The sequence below is a fragment of the Wyeomyia smithii genome, chromosome 3 (assembly GCF_029784165.1).
Source record: "Wyeomyia smithii strain HCP4-BCI-WySm-NY-G18 chromosome 3, ASM2978416v1, whole genome shotgun sequence".
NCBI classification, from domain to species: Eukaryota; Metazoa; Arthropoda; class Insecta; order Diptera; family Culicidae; genus Wyeomyia; species Wyeomyia smithii.
The window spans coordinates 213,688,326-213,695,824 of NC_073696.1; positions in this window are offsets into that span (position 1 = coordinate 213,688,326).

The window sequence follows — 7,499 nt, forward strand, 5'->3', positions numbered from 1 at the left end:
GATTTGTTTGAATATGCTTCCTTACTAGACCCGCGATGCCTAGCCTCGTGACGGGATTGCCGTCATAGGTGTATCTAGCGAGACACCGCATTTCATAGTTGAGACGTCTGCTTCGAATCATTCGCTGTTTTAGCCGTCTCTGACATGAGGAACAAACGCTCAGCCAAGCTGCCCTCCAAGGAGAAGAGCTCCCCCTTCGCAGTTAGTACATGACCAAGTCAGTCGGTTCACCGATCTTCCTTTGGTTGCTCGTATCTCAATAGGTACCACGCGATGGTCAAAAACGAAAAAAATGATTTGAGCTTTAGGTTTATTTGTTGTAACTAATGACTAATTTATGTTGACTGTGTTTTTGTTTACGTTTATGGATTTTTCATTTTAGTGATGGGAAATATCGCCCAAAACCGAAATCGATAACAATCGATAATTTCGGGGTTTTTATCGATAATTTGAAAGCTATTTGACATATTAAATTTTGCTATGCAAATCTGTGAAAATAAGAGACAGGGAATAACAAATCATACGATACTGTGAATAAAAATTCAATCAACCGGACGAGTTAAATAGTTTACTTTGAGTTCACTGGAAGCACATGTCTTCACGTTTTACGCCCGAATTTTAAAATTAAAGATATCATCTGGTCGGAAAATAATTGACAGGCAAAATTTTGTCAATTTTTAAATGGCCAGAACTTCACGAAAAATGAACCACTTTTGACGAAACTGGTTTGATTTTACTGGAAAACGATCCCAGTTTTACTTGAGAACTGGACGTGACCAACGAATACTGGGAATGTGAGGAGTGTGTGTCAAAATGTACAGTTTTGCTACGCGAAGAACTTTTCCTGACATCCTGTTTCTTTTTTTGGGTTTATATGATGTCAATAAATAAGTACTTATTCCGAGTTTATTGGTACCCAAAGAAAAAAAATCCGCCAAGGAACAATCGAGATATGAATTAATATATTTTGGCAGATTTTTTTCTCCGAGCTCGCAGAACCCTAGCAGAACTTACTGATTCTTTGTGGGTGCGTAAGCCTAATTAAACAAACCAAGCATGCAAACTTTTTTTTTTGAATCATTTTCAATCCGTACTAACATTTGAAAAGGTTTGAAGTACACTCAGGTTTTTTACGCAGGTATTCGAATTAGCGCGGTTTTTTTTAATTACGCAGTTTATTGCGCGGATTTTTTAATTAACGCGGTTTTTTAACGTGTACCGTGGAAATTCAAAAATCTAAAAACGTCCAAAGCCTGTAGTATACTCTTTGTCTAATGGTCAAATATTTGACCTTCTGACATAATGGTCAAATTTATTTGACATCATGGTTGTTGTTTGCCCGTGTTTGCCCCATGTTAAAGTTGGAGAGTGACAAACAATTATCTTTGACCAAATTTTTATCTGTCAAAAAGTGCCAAATATTTCACGCTTGGTCAAAGAGTGTAATACAGGCTTAAGTCATTGAGTAAAAGCGGATTTTCAAATTGACGGGGTTAACGGTTAACTCTTCAGAACAAACCACAGTGTGCTGGGCACTCAGAGAAAAATAGTTTTTCTAATAAAAACTTTTTCGTGTTCTATGTACCCAACAGTAAAAAACTGTAAGAAACATGCCTGAATAATTCATATCTCGATGGGTTCTTTACGGATTCTCAACCTTTGGGTATCAATCAACTCGGAATGAATTCTAATTTGTTGGTGACACACGAACCTAGAAGAAACAAGATGTAATACAAAGTTCTATGCGTTGCAAAAATGTACATGACACACTCTTGAAACCCGAAACATTTCCGGTGTAGGTTGGTCACGTCAAGTTACCAAGTAAAATTAGGATAGTTCCGTAAAATTATGGCCATTCAAAAATTGACAAAATTTTGCCTGTACCAATACTCCCAATCATTTTGTTCACCCTCTGTTCACGATCAGGACCCTTTTTTTAGCACAAATTTGATCTTCCCCATTTGGTTCAAATAAATTCAACAATTTCTCTGTGATTTGCACTTTAAAATACACCAGAACACTCATTTGTTTATTTAAAGTATTTCTTTGACGAATTCCATCCATCAATTTTGAACTTTAGGTATTAACCAACAAACAATTTTGTTGATTAACAGAAGCAGAAGTCAGAAGCTCAGTGACACCCGGGGCGGACCTTCACACCACCCCTAACAATGCTAAATCCTGTCGTATAGCAGCACCCAACCGAGCGCAAAAGCAACTTCTAGGGTGGGGTAGGTGAGGTCTCTTCCTTTTAGGTTCCCTCCAGTAAACAGCCGCACTGACTTGCTCACCCTCATAATATCGATAATTATCGCTAACGCTAAAAAAAAACGATATTATCGGCGCTTGGGATTTAGCGATATTATCGATAAGTATCGATAAGTTCCCCATCGCTAGTTTATTTTATGAAAATGTTCGCTAAAGAAGTGATTATTAGTCTGTAGCTCGCACAAAAGAGCCCGAAAGAGATTGCCAAGGTGGTACTACGTTATTCGGCCGCAGTTTATCGCATCGAAAAGTCTCTGATACAAAATGGTCATAAGCAGTGAAAATCGGGAAGTGTAGGTTCGCGCTTTGCACGTACGTCAAATGTGATCATACCGGTCCGTGCAGAAAGTTGCTCGTAACCTGGTACGTTCCATAGATTTTCAAGGACTTTTTGGAAGAAAGCAGGGGCGGACGAAGGGTGGTTTGAGCTGCAGGCGTAAATTGATTTGATTCAGTGGTAGTTGATAAGAAGACATTCGCGTTCATGGTAAATGGTGACCAGAAAACCAGTCTAAAATCAGGAAGTTTACAGTTGTGCCTAGACTCAGGATGCAGTGATCATCTTGAAATGATCCAAATCATGTGCGGTCCTTGCTGAAGCTAATAATATCTTTTTTTCATCGATGCGGCCAGAAATGCCTTGACATTAGTTGAAAAGTATGCTGGATGAATCAAGGGTATGTTTGACAAAGGAGTTGAATTTATCATAATGAGCTCGTACTAGATTTTTGAAAGGATCCCAATTCTTCGATCCGAAGTCGAACACTACTTTACAATTTTCATTGATCGCAAAGCCTTGAAGGCACTGAGGATGTTTGTGAAGATGAAGAAGGGTTCTATGGGTTAGGTGTTTCTAAGGCAGTACTGAATAACAGCGAGCTCTGAGACGCACACGGAAGCAGGAACATCGAGTGTGTAGGAGGATGCAAAATTTTCTAATGAATACCGAAGTCAGTGGACTCATCTATATGAGATCCGTTAGAATAAAACATTTTATCACCAGTAACTTGTTTGAACTCATTTCAAAACATCTTGGGGATCGCTTGCGGTCGTAATGGATCCGAAATACCAATTGTTTTCTTTCATGGTGGTATTTAAAAATATTGCAGAGTTAGAAGTGTTTAAAGATGCGACGTTTAAAGAGAAAAGCCCAGGCTAGGTGGCATAATCTATTGTTAGAGCCTGACCTTCTATTTAGTATATACTACCAATCGATCCAACACAGGGATTCGAACATGCAACGACTGGGTTACAAGCAATGTCACCAGAACATCGTACCGCCGATCGGAAATCAAGATCCGGAAAAAGCCGTTCGTATAGTGACAAGGATCACAAGTGCATATCTGGGGCCTTCAACCGAAAACCGAACGCGTTCGTTCGAGATGTTGCTCAAAAACTGCATCTGTGCAAGACTTTCGGGCAGGATGCTTAAATTGACGCTGGAATACGTGCGTTTAAGGTTCAAAAGGCCCCAAACTATGACGAGAAGCAGAATACGATCGCAAAAAGCTGTGCCCGGAAGTTATACGACCAACATGACGAAACCACACTACTGTGTAATGGAAGACAAGACATATGTCATGGCGAGAACCTGTATTTCGTTGCCAAGGAGAGGTTTGATGTTCCAGAGAACCTCCAAACACAGAAGATGTTCAAATTCGCCAAGAAGTTCTTGATTTTTCAAGCGATTTGTTCCTGCGGAAAGCGAAGTACAGTCTACGTTACCTCAAGCATCACGAATGGACAGGTGTACTTGAAAGAGTGTCTCAAAAAGCTTCTCCCTCTGCTGAAGGCCCACAACGGTCCAACGATTTTCTGGCCGGACTCGACATCATGTCACAATGGACGTGCTTGAGTGGTACAAGTGACAGCCAAGCAAGGTCAATTTCGTGCCGACAGTTCGTTATCCCCTAAAAAACGCCCGAGCTGCGCTCAATTAAGAAATACTGGGATATTGCATTTTAAAACTACCTTCACACGCACTGACGAAACTATCAATGCAGCATCAACCACAGTAACCTATGAGTCAGCAGAAAAAATTTGACATCTCTATCAGTCGAACTCTAACCGTGATGCGCGTTAAAAGAACGGTACGCCGTCGCGTCAAAAACGGGCATCGTACAGCGCTTTGTGGACACCAGATAAGCCCGTTCCGGCATCTACAACATCTTGGCACTATTGGTCAACAACCAGAGCATCGATTTTCACGGCGAATCGCGACGTTGCGCTGGTGATGAACGATGAGACCTATTGCACCCTGAATGGCAACGACTGGCAGGGCACATCGTATTTTATTTCCCCACGAAGGAAGTGAGCTCGGAGGTAAAGTTCATTTCACACACCAAGTTTCCCAAGAAGGTGCTTCTGTGACTGACAATCAGAGATGTCAAAGCTGCTCTTCTTTCGCTCCGGACTGGCGTGAACGAAAATTTTAATAAAGCTTGCCGGAAGTTGCGTCATTCATCAAGAAATACCATAATGGCGAAGACGGCGTGTTCTGGCCGGATCTGGCGTCACTCCACTACTCGAAGCGATCGATGGAAGAGATAGAGCGGCTGAATATCGATGTGGTACACAAGTCGGTGAGCCCACCCAACCGTCTCCCAGCTGCGTCCCATCGAGAAATTCTGGGTGAACCTGAAGCGTAAGATCTATTCCAATAATTTTGTCGTGAAAACTGAGATAGAATTAACAAATAAAACGAAGAAAAAACTCAAAAACATGTTTATACGCTTGTTTTTGTCCGCCGTGGTCAATTTTGCGGTTAATTGCCGGAAGGCCGCAGAATTTTTTCGCAAGTGAGTTAATATAATTACCTTCCATGGGAAATTGATCAAATACAATGACCTGTTTTCAAGGATGGTCAAAATCGTATCAGAGAATTATCATGAGATAATCCTATTGGATTCTGATCACGCATAATACACGATGTTTTGTATCGTCCCTCGAGAAGAAAACCTATGTGACAAATAAATTGCCGAAAGAATACTCCGTGAACTCCATAGCCTGTTAACTATGCGAGATTATCGTCGCTCGTTAATACGATGTTTCGATTGCGTCATTTGTTCCAATCGGTAATTCATTATCGTCTCCCGATCCGATCGAGCCGTGGAACGAAAATCTTTGGTTTGAATCACCTTGTGAGTGAGAGTGTCCCGCTAATCGTAAAATTGTATCGCAAACCAAAAACTCACAGGGAAAAAAACTGCAAGTGTTGGACCAACTAAAAGGCAGCACAAAACAAGGATACCAGATTTACAGTATTCTGCCCATAATTAAAAAATTGGCTAATATGCCATTTTTACAAAAATCGAGAAAACAGTTTCTCGTGATGGTACACACCCTAAACAAGGTCCCTACGGAAGCCGACTGTCAAAAAATGCATTTGGGAAGGCAGCAAACGTGAAACAATTTTGGCTAATATCCAAAATAATTGAGAATTTGGCTAATATCCAATATCCAATATGAACCTGTGGCATGTTCACGAACCAGTGCATTATTACTGAACTGTGTTTCCTCTAACTTTCGAAAGTGTGTTGTAGCTTGGTGGTTACAGGCGACAGGTGAGCGATCGTAAGGCCCTTGCATCAAATTTGACTTTTTCACGAAGAATATTTGATGCTACAAGAATTTATTTGTTGTACTGCGAAACCCAATGATCAAAACGTGTGACTGTTTCCTTCTATCATAAATCTTTACATTTAAAAAAATGATAGTTAGCTCTTTGATTAGGAGTAATATCAATAAAGAGAAGATTCAGATTTCATTTTGGATTTGATGAGAAAAAATAGGAAAGTGGATTGTGAGATTACCATGAATAATAATATTTTCGTTATATCATTATTTTGCTGCACGTAACAATTGTCTCGTCGTCCTTTTCATCCTCACTTGTGCTTCCGTGTTCTTTTATTAAATTTGAAACCATTTTCATCAACAACGAGCACGATATAATTCACATCGTATGGATATTAGCCAAATTGCACACCGTTTTGTCAACTGACCTTTTGTTCATAATTGAAAAAAACGGCTACTGTGTTAAAAATACGTGGCGGATGGAATTTTTCTACAGATTTCCCTGTTTCAACTCAACAGCAAGGTTCCAGCATATATGAAGGGTTATATACTCAATAAAAAAGTTGTCATAAGCAGTCAAAATATGTTGTACCGACAAAAAACTTTCAAATGCGTTTTTCTCGATTTGATGCCTATGGCATATTAGCCAATTTTTGAATTATGGGCAGTATTGTCTGTGAAATGCAGATTTTCAGAGTCCGTGACCGATTTTGTTTTTTCAAATGGCAAATATTTGTTGTTACTTTTTGCATAGTTTGCAAACTTTTTTCGAATCTATTAATATTTCCGGATTTTTTTCCAAAATGTGTGCAGGTTTTTGCTTGTTCAAAAAAAAAAAAATTCGATATCGGCCAACATACATCGGTGAACAAACCTTCGATGCAAATAAAACCGACGAACAAAGGTATACTGAGTTGACAATGACAGCAGCAAGCAACATTTTGTTAAACGATAAAAAACTTATTTTTCTGTCAAAACTTGCGACTCAGAAAGAAAGGGGGGTAATTGTTCAAGCGATCGCAATCACTATTCTTTTCCGATAATTATCGTCTCGCGATTCTTCTCTTCTGTTTTGACACTTGGATTCTAATAGTGATGTCCGAATTTTCCAATTAATCGATTATTGAGTAATCGAATAATTTTCAGCTGCTGGGTAATCGATACGATTAATCGCGCTTACCTATTCGATTAATTGACCATTTACGATTAATCGACAGAATTTCCAACTTCAAAAGCTCTTCAAGCCCTTGAGACTTCGTAGTTGCGAATAGTTCAAACCGGAAACAGTAAAAACTCCACTGAAATCTCGGTATAAAACTTTACTGAAATCTCGGCAAATATTGCTGTCACCTGAATCCTTTGTTGGCGAATACCAGGCTGGTTTTCGGCAGGGGCGTTCCACGACGGATCAAATCTGGTGAACGGTCCGTTAGCCAACAAGGTAAAGTAAAGTAAGAGATTCTCGGCAAAATCAAGTTCAAACAAAATGGCTGCCGAGCTTCAGCTGTCCAAATCTTCGCATAAATTTTGTGAGATTCGGCACAAAAATTTGTGTGTGTTTCACTGGCTTTAAAATATTTTATCACACTTTTCATTTTTTTAATATGTTCACCAAGTTTTTTTCTGGTGCAACAGCCATCATTGACGGATCTTCCGGA